The sequence below is a fragment of the Macaca mulatta genome, chromosome 1 (assembly GCF_049350105.2).
Source record: "Macaca mulatta isolate MMU2019108-1 chromosome 1, T2T-MMU8v2.0, whole genome shotgun sequence".
In the NCBI taxonomy this organism is placed as follows: Eukaryota; Metazoa; Chordata; class Mammalia; order Primates; family Cercopithecidae; genus Macaca; species Macaca mulatta.
The window spans coordinates 200,616,989-200,633,421 of NC_133406.1; positions in this window are offsets into that span (position 1 = coordinate 200,616,989).

Genomic DNA, 16,433 nt, shown 5'->3' on the forward strand with positions numbered 1-16,433 from the left:
CTCTTGGATTCCAAGTCTGTACATTCTGGCTTTTTTTTTTTTTTTTTTGCCTTGATTTCTTTTTTTTTATTCTCTCTTTTCTTTGTGATTTCTAAGTGTCCCAGGCATAGTCCGTCAACTTCTTTTCTATCTATACTCACTACTGCACTCACCCAATTCTGATACATGTATGTGCTTATGACAATACCACTCTAAGCCCAGGCAAAAGGAGCCCTGCCCGGGGTCCCACACTTTAGAGGGCCACACGAACCTCTCTGTCTCTTTCTTTTTTTTTTTTTTTTTTTTTTTTGAGACGGAGTCTCACGCTGTTGCCCAGGCTGGAGTGCAGTGGCGCGATCTCGGCTCACTGCAAGCTCCGCCTCCTGGGTTCACACCATTCTCCTGCCTCAGCCTCCTGAGTAGCTAGGACTACAGGCGCCCGCCACCGCGCCCGGCTAATTTTTTGTATTTTTAGTAGAGACGGAGTTTCACTGTGGTCTCGATCTCCTGACCTTGTGATCCGCCCGCCTCGGCCTCCCAAAGTGCTGGGATTACAGGCTTGAGCCACCGCGCCCGGCCTCTGTCTCTTTCTTATACACACACACACACACACACACACACACACACACACAGAGTAACTATATTAAAGAACACATGGGCACCCCTATCATTTGAGATCCAGCGCTCACTCTCAGCACAAGTACAATCTTAAATATTTGCTTTCTTGAAGCAGGGTCTCACTCTGTCACCCATGCTGGAGTGCAGTGGTATGATCACAGCTCACTGCAGCCTCAGCCTCCCTGGACTCAAGCAAGCCTCTCATGTCAGCCTCTTGAGTAGCTGAGACTACAGAAATGCAACAACAAGCCTGGCTTTTTTTCTTTTCTTTTCTTTCCTTTTCTTTCTTTCTTTGTTTTTTTTTTTTTTTTTTTTTTTTTTTTGTTTTGTTTTTTTGAGACGGAGTATTCCTCTGTCACCAGGCTGGAGTAGTGCAGTGGGGTGATCTCGGCTCACTGCAATTTCCACTTCCTGGGTGCAAGAGATTCTTCTACCACCTCAACTTCCTGAGTAGCTGGGATTACAGGTGCACACCACCACACCCGGATAAATATTTGCTTTATTTACCACTACTATTCAGGCTTGAGGGAACCTCTTTATCACATCTCTTGTTCCATATATTCAAAGCTGAAAGGCACCAAAAGAATTGAAACCAGGGACGTGAACAGATATTTGTACATTTATGTTCACAACACTGTGATTCATAATAACCAAAGATAAAAACGACCCAAATGTCCATGAATGAATAAACAGAATGTAGTATACACATGCAATGGAATGTTATTCAGCCTTAAAAAGGAAAGAAATTCATTCCTGAAAAGCAGGATGAGGGAGGAAATTCTGACATGTGCTACAACATGGATAAATCTTGAAGACATTATGCTAAGTGAAACAAACCAGTCATAAAAAGACAAATGTATGAGTCCACTTATATGAGGTATGTGGGGTAGTCAAATTCATAAAGTCAGAAAGAATAAAGGTGGTTGCCAGGGGCTGGGGGAGAGAGAGGCTGGCAGAGTTATTGTTTAATGGATATAGAATTTCAGTTTAGGAAGACGAAAAGGTTACGGCGATGGAGGGTGATGATGTTTGCACAACAATGTGAATGTACTTAATGCCTCTGAACTATACATTTAAAAATGGATAAAATGATAAGCTTTACTTTATGCGTATTTTACCACCATTAAAAAAATGAAAGGCAACTGCATTCTAATGTCTTGAAGGTTTTGGGTTTTGCTACTTAAGAGAAATAGGCAGGCTGGGCGCGGTGGCTCACGCCTGTAATCCCAGCACTTTGGGAGGCTGAGGTGGGCGGATCACGAGGTCAGGAGATTGAGACCACCCTGGCCAACATGGTGAAACCCCATCTCCACTAAAAATACAAAAAATTAGCTGGGCATGGTGGCGCGCGCCTGTAGTCCCAGAGCTACTTGGCAGGCTGAGGCAGGAGAATCGCTTGAACCCAGGAGGCGGAGGTTGCAGTGAGCCGAGATCCCACCATTGCACTCCAGCCTGGGCGACAGAGCCAGACTCCATCTCAAAAAAAAAAAAAAAAAAAGAGAGAGAGAGAAATAGGCACTGTTTTTGAAATGCTACATAGAGAGTCATCAAGCTACAGAAACACTTAGGTAAGAGAAAACACAAATTAGCTTGTCATACTCTTCCTCTTAGATAGCACAAATGCAATTTTCGTGCATAAACATGTATTGTTTCCTGGTAGTGGCAGATGTTCCTTTCTTTAATTGTCTCAATACACACATATGCGTATACACTGATACAAACATGTATCTGTCTAGATGTAACATGAGTAGAGAGTGAGACTGAACATTTACATAATCATAAATAGACAATGAATAGTAGCATTGGGAATAACTATTTGTACAAAAATATTTAATAAGACTGAATTGTTTTTTAAATGAAATTTAAAATTCTAGCATTATTTACCTAATTTTAATTTAAAATTGTGAAAGAAAATAAACAGTCTGTCTATTTTAAGCTTCTAAAACTTGTTAGGCCCTAAGCAAGGTTGACTTTGGAGACTGAGTCACAAAGCATGACCTCTTGTTTACTGGCATTTTTGTTTGTTTGTTTTTGTTTTTGTTTTTGAGGCAAGGTCTTACTTTGTCACCCAGTCTGGAGTGCAGTGATCTCAGCTCACTGCAGCCTCAACTTCTGGGCTCAAGAGATCCTTCTGCTTCAGCCCCTCAAGTAGCTGGGATTACAGGCACACACCACCACACCAGGCTAAGTTTTGTGTTTTTTGTAGAGATGGGGTTTTACCATGTTGCACAGGCTGGTCTCAAACTCATGGACTCAAGTGATCTGTCCACCTCGGCCTCTCAAAGTGCTGGGATTACAAGCGTAAGCCACTGTGCCTGGTGGCCTTTTGTTATAGATTAACTTCCTTCTTTTTTTTCTTTTTTTTTTTTTTTTTTTGAGACGGAGTCTTGCTCTGTCGCCCAGGCTAGAGTACAGTGGCGCAATCTCGGCTCACTGCAAGCTCTGCCTCCCAGGTTCACGCCATTCTCCTGCCTCAGCCTCCCGAGTAACTGGGACTACAGGCGCCACCACCACGCCCGGCTAATTTTTTGTATTTTTAGTAGAGACGGGGTTTCACCGTGTTAGCCAGGATGGTCTCGATCTCCTGACCTCGTGATCCACCTGCCTTGGCCTCCCAAAGTGCTGGGATTACAGGCGTGAGCCACCGCGCCCAGCCACTTATTTTCTTTTACTTGGCTCAAACAAGATGTTGCCGGAGAAAAAGACACCTTGACTATTACATCCTTAATGTAAAATGTGAAATATACCCTTCCCCCAAAAGAAACACTGCGTATAATCAATCAAGTTGCTGTATTAGTCTTGTATGCAAAATGTTGAAATCCTGGTAAGTGTCCCCAGACTTTGCCTATTTAAGCACCCTCAAACCTCTCCATTTCAGAGCACTGACCCCATCTTTTTGGAGTCTATATCCTCTCAGATGACCACCCTCAAACTTTACACTCGAATAAACTCAATTATTTAATCATGTTACCTGAATTTCATTATTAAGGTTGACATTTTGGCAACCATGAAGGGACCAGAGGTAAACCTTCACTCCAGTTATTCCTGTCATTTCACTAACGGCCAAAATCTTGGTACCAGCATGAACAACTTTTGTTCATCCACCCTCAAAGGAACTAATGGGGATCCCTGGTAAGGCTCCTCTCAGGCTGTAGTCCTCCTGGCTTTAATGAGGATTCAGACTTTATTCTAGCTATACATTCCTAACTGGAGGGAGTTAGAATTAAAGCACTGCTGCAAGATAGGAGTTTCATTTGTTATTCTCTAGAGATTCTGCTGATCATAGATTTGTGACTTTGAGTCAGGTGCAGTGGTTCACACCTGTAATCTCAGCACTTTGGGAGGCCAAGGCAGGCAGATCACTTCAGGTCAGGAGTTCGAGACCAGCCCGGCCAACATGGTGAAACCCCGTTTCTACTAAAATCACAAAAATTAACTGGGCGTGGTGGCACATGCCTGTAGTGCCAGCTACTCAGGAGGCTGAGGCAGGAGAATCGCTTAAACCCAGGAGTTTAAGCGAGGTTGCAGTGAGCCGAGATCACACTACTGCACTCCAGGCTGGGTCACAGAGCAAGACTACGTCTCAAAAAAAAAAAAAAAAAAAAAAATTGTGACTTTCACTTTTCTGTGAGGTTAAGTTTTTGTGTTGAATTACTCCTTAGAGATTTTACAACTTTTTCTCTCATTCAAAATTTTGATAAGGTGAAAAACAGTTTATTTTTGAAAAGAGGAAGTAAATATTTGTGGCTTAAGCAAAAATGTTATAATATTTAAAGCTAGCCAGGTTCTGAGGCTCGGTTCAATTGATAAATTCAAATTTGCTTCTTGAGTGACCAAAATTATGAAATACTCTGTATAAGGATGAAATAACTCCTGAAGATAATAGACACTGTTTCTCCCAGCTAAAAGGCACCTTAAGCAACCAAAGTCTAGTATGAGTATCTGAGTTAATCACTCCTGCTAAGTAACAGTCTCACAGGAAATCCCTTAAGTAGAACTTAAAGGAAACCTCGCTTAATCTGGTGAGCACACATGAAGGATTGATGACCCTGTATCTTCAGCATCCAAGTTTGTTGGTATCATTGAGATTTGTATGTGGGAAGAAGTGACTCAAGGGTGACACCTTGAGGAGTTATTTTCACAAGCAGCACACTTGATCCCAAAACAACTTTCCCTAAGTCTTTTGGTCTTTCAAAGGAAAGCACTATGGGCAACTGTGCATCTAAAACTGAATCTTCCTCCTTGAAGAGAGTCCCACTATTAGAAACTCCAGCTGGATTTATAGTTAACACATATGATGCCTTTTCAGGTAAATATTTAGAAAATTGGTCATGAATAACTCACGATGACTCCAAATTATAATGGCCCAAGTGGGGTGCCCTTGAAATGCCTAAACTACTTTACTTATATGCTCAATTAGAATAAGTTGGCTCTAAAATAAAACAGAGCAATTGGAAAAGTTATTTTCAATGGCATTTAGAGGCTTCCAAAAGAGGTTCTGATAAAGTTCTTTCTTTACAGAAAGAAAACAAAAGATTCTCTAAAACAATTTCTGAAATAAAAAAGCTGCTGAAATTTCTCCTCCTCCCTTAACTCCTCTTTCTCTTTATCCTTCATTATCTCAACTACTTTTTCTTCCTCCTCCCACTTCTACTCCTATTGTTCTGGCTCCATTTTGTGAATAGCTGGTGTCTGGTAGGGGAGAACCCAAGGTGAAACCTAAAGGCGTAAAGAATTCCCTGACTCTCACCTGGACCCTACTCATTTCACCAGAGAATTTGAATGGAATATTCAAGCTTATGATCCTGTTTTTTTTTTTTTTTTTTTGGTTTTTAGTTTACGCTAACTAGTTCACATGTTAATATCAAAAAGTAAAGCTAAAGGCGGGGCTCAGAGGCTCATGCCTGTAATCCTAGACCTTTGCAAGGCCAAGTTGGGTGGATCACTTGAGGTCAGGAGCTCGAGACCAGCCTGACCAATATGGGAAAACCCTGTCTCTACTAAAGATACAAAACTTAGCTGTGAGTGGTGGCACATGCCTGTAATTCCAGCGACTTGGGAGGCTGAGGCAGAAGCAGGAGAATCACTTGAACTCACTTAACTTTTTTATAGAGATGGGATCTTGCTATGTTGCCTAGGCTGGTCTCAAACTCCTGGGTTCAGGTGATCTTCCCACTTCAGCCTCCCAAAGTTCTGAGATTACAGGTGTGAGCCACTATGCCTGGCAATTAGTATGCCCTGTACAAGTCCATGTAATGCTTCAGTTCTCCTCATGAGAAAGCCAAACAATAGAGGATAGAGATTTCTACAGGATCTAAGAGAAATGAATATCATAATCATTCCTTGACATCCAGTAGTGCCAAACTCCCAAATGTTGTTTGCTGCCATCTCAACTGAAGGTGAATTCTTTACTGTGATAGATTTATGTAGTGTGTTTTTTAGCATTACTATTGATAATCAGTTTCTCTTCACCCTCACCTGAAAAACAGACAATACACATGGATGGTTATGCCTCAGGGATACACTGAGAATCCAGCTTATTTCTTATAAGTATTGAAAGCATATTTCTTGGGTGTCAGCTTTTTTTTTTTTTTTTTTTTTTTTTGAGACGGAGTTTCACTCTGTCACCCAGGCTGGAGTGTAGTGGCATGATGTCTGCTCACTGCAACCTCTACCTCCCAGATTCAAACGATTCTCCTGCCTCAGCCTGCTGAGTAGCTGGGATTACAAGACCCCGCCATCACGCCTGGCTAATTTTTGTATTTTTAGTACAGACAGAGTTTCACCATGTTGGCCAGGCTGGTCTCGAACTCCTGACCTCAGGTAATCCGCCTGCCTCAGTCTCCCGAAGTGCTGGGATGATAGGCGTGAGCCGCCGCGCCCAGCCGGATTCCAGTTTTTGTTTTTTTTTTTAAACTCAGCCTTTATATACTCTTAAAAAAAAAAAAAAAAAAAACCGGCTGGACACAGTATCATATGCCTGTAGTCCAGCTACTCAGGAGGCTGAGGTGGAAGGATTGCTTGAGTCCAGGAATTCCAGGCTGCATTAAGCTTCAGTCGCACCACTGCACTCCAGCCTGAGTGACAGCGCAAGACCCTCTCTCTAAAAAACAAACGACAGGCCAGGCACGGTGGTTCTTGCCTGTAATTCCAGCACTCTGGGAGGCCAAGGTGGGCAGATCACTTGAGACCAGAAGTTTGAGACCAGCCTGAGCAACATGGCAAACCTTGTTCCTATAAAAAATATAAAACAATTAGCCAGGCGTGATGGTGCATGCCTGTTGTCTCAGTTACTCAGGAGGCTGAAGTGGGAGGATTGTTTGAGCCCAAGAAGTCGAGGCTGCAGTGAGCCATGATTGTGCCACTGCACTCCAGCCTGGGCGACAGAACAAGACACTATTTCAAAACAAACACAAAAACAAAACAAGCCAGACTCTCTGGAATGGACAGGCAGAAATCAGTCAACATTAAAAGGAGTCTTATATTCTACAGCCAGGAGCGTGGGAAAAAAAAAAAAAAAAAGTAAATAAAATATTAATAGGCCGGGCGCGGTGGCTCAAGCCTGTAATCCCAGCACTTTGGGAGGCCGAGACGGGCAGATCACGAGGTCAGGAGATCGAGACCATCCTGGCTAACATGGTGAAACCCCGTCTCTACTAAAAAATACAAAAAACTAGCCGGGCGAGGTGGCGGGCGCCTGTAGTCCCAGCTACTCGGGAGGCTGAGGCAGGAGAATGGCGTAAACCCGGGAGGCGGAGCTTACAGTGAGCTGAGATCTGGCCACTGCACCCCAGCCTGGGCGACAAAGCGAGACTCTGTCTCAAAAAAAAAAAAAAAAAAAAAAATTAATAAATAAAAGGGGTCTTATAGGTGCCTGTGCCCCTTAGGACATGCAAATTATAATATTCCATTTACATTGCTTGTACATAAAAATCAAGAAAATGTCCTAAGCATTCTGACCTGAAAACATGGGGGATTAAAATAGAGCTAGTTTTAAGCTACCATAGTTAGCACTTGGATTTAGTGGCTAGATGATTGCCATCCTGCATGAAAGTGATAACAGAGACCATCTTGCTAGTAAAAGCAACTGAAGAAATAATGAAGGGATCTCCCCTCACTATCTTCATTCCACATTCTGTGGAAGCATTTCTAATTTCACACCATACTCAGCATTATTCGGTTAGCAAGCTGACCCCTTAAGAAGTTCTATTTCTTTCTGCACCTCATATTACACTCTCTAAGGGCAATAATCTAAAAACCTTCTACTGTTCCGCCTCTACTTTCAGATGAAATGCCATAACTTTAACTGATCAACTTCTCTCTCCTAGCATGAACCTGCAAGAAACTCCCCTTACTGATGTTGTTGTTGTTTGATTTACAGATGGATATTACTTGGCAGGTGAGTCTGGAACTTATACAGGTTGTGCTATCATATCTGTAGCTGAAGAAATAGAAAGTGCTTATCTTTCGAAGCAACCTCAGCTCAACAAACAATTGATAGCATTAATTAACAGAATAACTGCTAATGCACAGATAGCAGATAGCCTTTGGAGTAGCTCATGACTTTGAAATGCTACAAAGAGGGTTCTTAGCCTCTCCTGGTCAGTCCATAAAAATGGGCACCCTGTGTTGCAATTATTAAAAGCCATATTATTACCCAGATCACTAGCTATTATTAAATTCCCAGGTCACTCCAAATCAGATACTCCAAAAAAAAAAAAAAAAAGGAAATCAACTAGTTAATAAGGCAGCAAAGAGGACTGCTTACAGACATCTAGGCAAGAAAGACAAACTATATTAACTTTTAAAGAAGTCCCTGAATTTGACATAAAATTGACTCAATCCAGAGCTTCCCAATAAAAAAATTGGGAAACAAAGGAGGGAACGTACTCCCCCAAACATGAACTATGGTATGGACCAAACAACTTGCCTGTACATCCTACTGAATCACAGTTATCATTTTTGACCTATGTTCATGATTTAACTAGCTAGAATCCTGATAAGATAGGTGCTGGGGACAATGATGTTATTGGAAACCTTCTCTGACTACAGCTTATAAGGTATACAGTTGCTGCCATATCTGCCCAAAATACAATCCAGGGAAACCTTTATATAGTTCTCATGGATATTTTTCTTTACCTGAAGTCCCCCTTCCAGGTATGGTAATTAGATTTTATTCGGTTACTCCCATCACAAGGATACAAGTATGTGCTAGTTTGGTTTGTATGTTTTCTTACTAGGTAGAAGCATTTTCATGTGGAAGAGCAACAACCTTAGCAGTAAATAAAATGCTCCTGGAAAAAATTATTCCAACTTAAGGAGTCCCTCTAGAACCTGATAGCGACAGAGATACTAATTTCACTGGATACATTATTCAGTCAATATGTAAGATCTGGCCAATTCTTCAACATTTCCCTCGTGCATATTACCCTCAGTCATCTGGGTTACTAAAACACACAAATGAAATAATGAAAACTCAATTGGCAAAATTAACCAAGTCTTTTAAAATTTATTGGACAAAAGCTTTTCCATTGGTTTTGCTTAACGTAACCTAAGATCCACTCCTTTTTGTAAACATCAGTTATCTTCAATTGAGACAATAACAGGTACACCTATAAAAACTATCCCCAGGAGGCTGGGCACAGTGGCTCACACCTGTAATCCCAGTACTTTGGGAGGCGGGGGCGGGCAGATCGTGAGGTCAGGAGATCGAGACCATCCTAACATGGTGAAACCCCATCTCTACTAAAAATACAAAAAAATTAGCCAGGCATGGTGGCAGGCGCCTGTAGTCCCAGCTACTTGGGAGGCTGAGGCAGGAGAATGGCGTGAACCTGGGAGGCGGAGCTTGCAGTGAGCTGAAATTGTGCCACTGCACTCCAGCCTGGGCGACAGAGCGAGACTCCATCTCAAAAAACAAAACAAAACAAAAACAACTACCCCCAGGAAATTATGAATCCATAATGCTAAAAGGAGACACGTTACATTACTGCAGTGGCCTTATGAGACAACTAAAAATTGCAAATTGGTAAAAGATTCTTTTTATAGTGAACTCCCAGTAAATGAAGAACATAAAACACATGGACTTCAGCCAGGAGATTTTGTCTATTGGAAACATTATCTTCTAAAGGATTCCTTTCGACTGAAATGAAAAGTCTCTATCAGGTATTTCTTATTAACCTTGTGCTATAAAATTAGAAGGCATGAACTCATGGATTCACATTTCTCATCGAATGGCCTGCTTTACTGAAAGGTGATCTTTGACTTGTCAAGTTTACACCAGGCTGAGAAAAAGACAACATCTGAGGTAGACAGCTCTTCCAAGATACCAGACCAGAACTTTATCTAAACGAATGCTTACGCCTGTCTACTAGTGACCATTGTCACCATTGCTTCAAGAATCTGGTTAATCATTATTTATTTATTTATTTATTTATTTTATTTTTTTGAGATGGAGTCTCAAGCTCTCTCCCAGTCTGGAGTGCAGTGGCATGATCTTGGCTCACTGCAAGCTCTGCCTCCCGGGTTCACACCATTCTCCTGCCTCAGCCTCCCGAGTAGCTGGGACTACAGGCACCTGCCACCACGCCTGGCTAATTTTTTGTATTTTTAGTAGAGATGGGTTTCACCGTGTTAGCCAGGATGATCTCGATCTCCTGACCTTGTGATCCACCCGCCTTGGCCTCTCAAAGTGCTGGGATTACAGGCGTGAGCCACCGCGCCCAGCCAATCATTATTATTTTATGTGACAAAGAAAATTTCTTCCCTTGTTCATTCTACTCTGTTGAGATAAGTGTTGTTTCAGGACTTTAGTGGGCAGTTTGGTTAGGAAGAATGAATTTTATTTTTTTCCTTATGGTTGTTTCTTTTTCTCTCTGCATGGAATGGTATGATAACACTTTGATTAAACTATCCCAGAGTGTTGTTACTGAAGGAAACCTGTCTGACTGTTGGATCTGCCATATGATTACAAGATCTATTCATGACCAACATATGCCATTAGTAATATCCATCACTTATTTTTTGGATGTCCCTAATGCCATTACATATTTAGACTGATTTCTTTCTAGGCTAACTTTCCCAGTTCAAATCATGCATGACACTTCAGTTTCTATATCTTGTCAAAAACTATTTACTATCATATCTACTTGGAAAGAATTTGGTCCTGGCCCTCCTTGTTCCATTCTACATTGGATTAAGAAATGCATTACAGGCTGGGCATGGCGGCTCATGACTGTAAACCCAGCACTTTGGGAGGCCGAGGTGGGCGGATCACCAGAGGTCAGGAGTTCGAGACCAGCCTGGCCAACATGGTGAAACCCCATCTCTACTAAAAATACAAAAATTAGACAGGCATGGTGGCCTGTGCCTGTAATCCTAGCTACCTAGGAAGCTGAGGTACAAGAATCGCTTGAACCCAAGAGACGGAGGTTGCAGTAAGTCGAGATGGTGCCATTGCACTCCAGCCTGAGCGAGACTCCATCTCAAAAAATAAAAAACAAATCCCTGGTCTGCCAGTATCTCCCTCTTATTTCATGTCATGCAATGAGTTCTGGCAAATATATGAAAAGGGAAATCTCTGGTTTGACTTTCTGCTCTCTACTCTTTCTGTTAATGAGGCTATTAACAAATATACCCTGAGGGCCATCACACTCCAGCCTGGGGGACAAGAGCAAGACTTCGTCTCAAAAACAACAACAACAACAACAAAAAATACGCCCTGAGGGGAATTACTTATGCTCCCTCAGGTTTTGCGTTTGTATGTGGCATCAAGAATGATTTGCCTACACAAGGTAGTTTGGTTGAGCATACCGTGGCCTCAATAGTTGACAAAGAAAGGACATATGCTCATTAGGTTATTTTGTAACTCTTTTATCGTTACATAAAAATATGAAGGAGCCAAGCATGGTGACTGAAGGGGTGGCCTGCCCCTCCACACCTGTGGGTGTTTCTCGTTAGGTGGAACGAGAGACTTGAGAAAAGAAATGAGACACAGAGACGAAGTATAGAGAAAGAAAAAAGTGGGCCCAGGGGACCGGCGCTCAACATACAGAGGACCCATGCCAGCACCGGTCTCTGAGTTCCCTCAGTATTTATTGATCATTATCTTTACCATCTTAGAAAAAGGGAAGTGGCAGGATAATAGGATCATCTTAGGGAGAAGGTCAGCAGTAAGACAAGTGCATAAAGATCTCTGTGACATAAGTTTAAGGAAAAGTGCTGTGCCTTGATATGCATATGTAAACATCTCCATAAACCTTTGTAGTGCATAAAAAGCAGCATTGCGCTAGCAAGTCCCACCTTTCGCCCTAAGGCGGTTTTCTCCTTTCTCAGTAAACAGAACATACAATCGGGTTTTACACTGAGATGTTCCATTGCCCAGGGACGGGCAGGAGACAGGTGCTTTTCTCTATCTGAACTGCCAAGAGGCCTTCTTTCCTCTTATACTAATCCTCCTCAGCACAGACCCTTCACAGGTGTCAGGCTGGGGGATGATCAGGTCTTTCCCTTCCCAGGAGGCCATATTTCAGACTGTCACATGGGGAGAAACCTTGGACAATACCTAGCTTTCCTAGGCAGAGATCCCTGCGACCTTTGGCAGTGTACGTGTCCCTGGGTCCTTGAGATTAAGAGAATGGTGATGACTTTTCACAAGCATACTGCCTTCAGGCACTTGTTTAACAAAGCACACCCTGCACGGCTCAAAATCCTTTAAACCTTAAGTCACCACAGCACATGTCTCTTGCAAGGACAAGGTTGGGGGTAGGGTCACAGATTAACAGCATCTCAAATACAGAACAAAATGGAGTCTCTTATGTCTACTTCTTTCTGTATAGACATAGTAACAGTCTAATCTTTCTTTTCCCCACAGTGACCCATGCCTGTAATCCTAGCACTTTGGGAAGCCGGGGTGGGAGGATCACTTGATGTCAGGAGTTCAAGACCAGCCTGGGCAATATGTAGGGACCCCCATATATATGGACCCCTCTTTCTCTATTACAGAGATAAGAGGACTATGTTAGCAGAATATTAAAATAATTTAGGTCAAAGCATTTTGGGAATACTAATCCTGAGTGCTGGGAGAAATGAATAAAAACATATCAGCTCGTATTGGTCAGATAGCTGGAGACAATGCAAGAAGCATTGCAGCTCACCAAAAATGTTTGACCTCCTTAGCCCAGGTAATACTAGATAACATAATTGCCTTTGACTATTTATTGGCTGAAAAAGGAGGAGTCTGTGCAGTAGCATACATCATTTGTTGTATCTATGTTAATACCTCTAGAGAAGTGCAGACTCAATTTAAAAGAATAACGTGGTTGGGTGTGGTGGCTCATGCCTGTAATCCTAGCACTTTGAGAGGCCAAGGCGAGCACATCGCTTGAGGTCAGGAGTTTGAGACTAGCCTGGCCAACATGGTGAAACCCTATCTCTACTAAAACTACACAAATTAGCTGGGCGTGGTGGTGGGCGCCTGTAATCCCACCTACTCAACAGGCTGAGGCAGGAGAATCACTTGAGCCTGGGAGGCGGAGGTTGTAGTGAGCCAAGATTGCACCACAGCACTCCAACCTGGGCAACAGAGCAAGACTCCATCAAAAAAAAAAAAAAAGCCAGGCACGGTGGTTGAAACCGGGAGGCAGATGTTGCAGTGAGCCAAGATTGCGCCACTGCCCTCCAGCCGAGGGGACAGAGCGAGACTATATCTCAAAAATAAATAAATAAGTAAATGAATAAATAAATCTCAAAAGGCGAATGGTTATAAGATGTTAGAAAATGGATTCTCTAGGCCAGGCACAGTGTGGCTCACTCCTGTAATCCCACTTTGGCACTTTGGAAGGCCAAGGTAGGTGGATCACCCGAGGCCAGGAGTTTGAGACCAGTCTGGTCAAAGTGGCGAGACCCCATCTCTACTAAAAATGCAGAAATTAGCTGGTCATGGTGGCACACCCCTGTAGTCCCAGCTATTCAGGAGGCTGAGGCAGGAGAATCACTTGAACCTGGGAGGCGAAGGTTGCAGTGAGCCAAGATCATGCCACTGCATTCCTGCCTGGCTGACAGAGTAAGACTCTGTCTCAAAAAAAAAAAAAGAAAAAAAGAAAGAGAGAGAGAGAGAGAGAGAAAGAAAAGAAAAGAAAAGAAAAGAAAAGAAAAGAAAAGAAAAGAAAATTGGATTCTCTAAATGACTTGTTTAGTTGGTTACCCTGAGGGCTAAGTTCATTTTTTTCATTCTGGTCTTCAAGTAATTATTATCATAATCATAAGTATAGTTACCATTTTCCTGGTTATCAAATTACTCATGATTCGTGTTACAGTTTGCTTGTGATCAATGACTAAAACTAGAATAATAATTGCTTAAAAATTGCGTTAATTGAAAATAAGTCACACGACCAGAATCAGACCACTAAGTTATACTTTCCTCCTGTTTCTTTATAATTAGGCTTTAGCTTCTTTCAGCTTATGAATTAAACATTTCCCCTCTCTGTGGGACATGACTCTCCAGGAATGAGACTTCCTAGTGATGTGAGATATAACTACTCTCTAACAAATGCTTCGTCTGTAATGCTTTCTTTGAAGATCTTGAAGAAAAGGGGAAAGTGTGAAAGAAAATGAATAGTCTGTCTATTTGGGGCTTCTAAAAGCTTAGGTTTTGTGGAAGATTGACTTTGGAGACCAAGTCACGGAGCATGACTTCTTAATCTTGACTTTTTGTCATAGATTAATTTCTTTTCTTATTTTCTTGTACCTGACTCAGGTGGTACCTGAGATATAAGACTTCTTGACTGAATCTATATAAGACTCCTTGACTGAGTCTTGACTAACATATAAGACTCCTTAGGCTGGGCGTGGTGGCTTACACCTGTAATCCCAGCACTTTGGGAGGCTGAGGTGGGCGGATCATGAGGTCTGGAGATAAAGACCATCCTGGCTAACATGGTGAAACCGCCTCTATTAAAAATACAAAAAATTAGCCGGGCATGGTGGTGGGCCCCTGTAAATCCAGCTACTTGGGAGGCTGAGGCAGGAGAATGGCGTGAACCCAGGAGGCGGAGCTTGCAGTGAGCTGGGATCGCTCCACTGCACTCCAGCCTGGGCGACAGAGCAAGACTCTGCCCACCCCTCCAAAAAAAAAAAGACTCCTTGAGGCCAGGCACGTTGGCTCATGCCTGTAATCCCAGCACTTTGGGAAGCTGAGGTGGGTGGATCGCTTGAGGCCAAGAGTTTGAAACCAGCCTGGTCAATATGGCGTAACTCTGCCTCTACTAAACATACAAAAATCAGCCAGGCATGGTGGCACATATCTGTAATCCCAGCTACTTGTTCAAGAATTACTTGAACCTGGGAGGTGTACGCTGCAGTGAGCCAAGATCATGCTGCTGCACTCCAGTCTGGGCAACAGAGTGAGACTCTGTCTTAAAAAAAAACAAAAACAAAAAAAACAAACTCCTTGATTATTACATATTACATCCATAATGTGGAATATTAAAACTACATTGCCCAAAAAATAAATATTAGAGAACCAACAGGTTCTTATCCCTGCTGTGCAGTGACATATCTATTACACCGAGACAGCAGGGTTTGCAGCAGAGAAATAGTTTAATGATCACAGGATGCCGAGTGAAGAGATGGGAGAAGATCCTCAAATCCACCTCCCTGAGGAGTTCTGGGCTGAGGATTTAAGGGGATCATGGAGGGCAAGGGACTGAGAATTGGGGTAATTGATTGGTCAGGGTAAAGGGAGAATGAGGTCATCAGGATGTGGAAACTACATTTTTTGGTGAGTTAGCTTCTTTTGAGGTCCTTCAGACCAGCTGAGTGAGTGGTTTTCTCAGTATGCAGGACCTGAATATCTCAAAGGGAGAACTTAGCATTTCATATTTTCAAGTTGTTAGCTGTAGAACAGTTAAGGAGAACTATAATCTTGTAACGAGGTCTACATGAGTCTAGGACATTAGGCACAAAATGACAATGAGGAAGCAGCTCAGAGAACAAGCTAACCTAATGACTAATGTTGAATGTGCTGCAAGGTGGGTTTGTTTTTGTTTCTCCCCCTCCCTTCTTCCCTGATTAATTTTATAATGTTTATAGGGGTGGTTTCAGAAACACTGCCTATCAAATTGCTGTAACTGTGCAATAACATTGTATGGAAAATATTGAAATCCTACTAAGCTTCCCCAGACCTTGACACTGTAAACAACACTCAAACATCTCCACTTCAGAGCACTGACTCCATCTTTATGGAGTCTGTATCCTCCCAGGTGACTGTCCTTAAACTTTGTGCTTTAATGAACTCAATATTTAATCATATAGCCTGCATCTTGATATTAAGATTGACAACATTTTGATATTTTTGTATTTTGCCTTTTATTTTTATTTTTTTTTTTGAGACGGAGTCTCGCTCTGCCGCCCAGGCTGGAGTGCAGTGGCCGGATCTCAGCTCACTGCAAGCTCCGCCTCCCGGGTTCACGCCATTCTCCTGCCTCAGCCTCCCGAGTAGTTGGGACTACAGGCGCCTGCCACCGCGCCCGGCTAGTTTTTTTTTGTATTTTTTAGTAGAGACGGGGTTTCACCGTGTTAGCCAGGATGGTCTCGATCTCCTGGCCTCGTGATCCGCCCGTCTCAGCCTCCCAAAGTGCTGGGATTACAGGCTTGAGCCACCGCGCCCGGCCTTGCCTTTTATTTTTATTATTTGTTTTGTTTTGTGAGATGAAGTCTCTCTTTGTTGCCCAGGCTAGATTGCAGTGGCACGATCTCAGCTCACTGCAACCTCTGTCTCTCCACTTCAAGCGATTCTCCTGCCTCAGCTTCCTGAGTAGCTGGAATTACAGGCACAC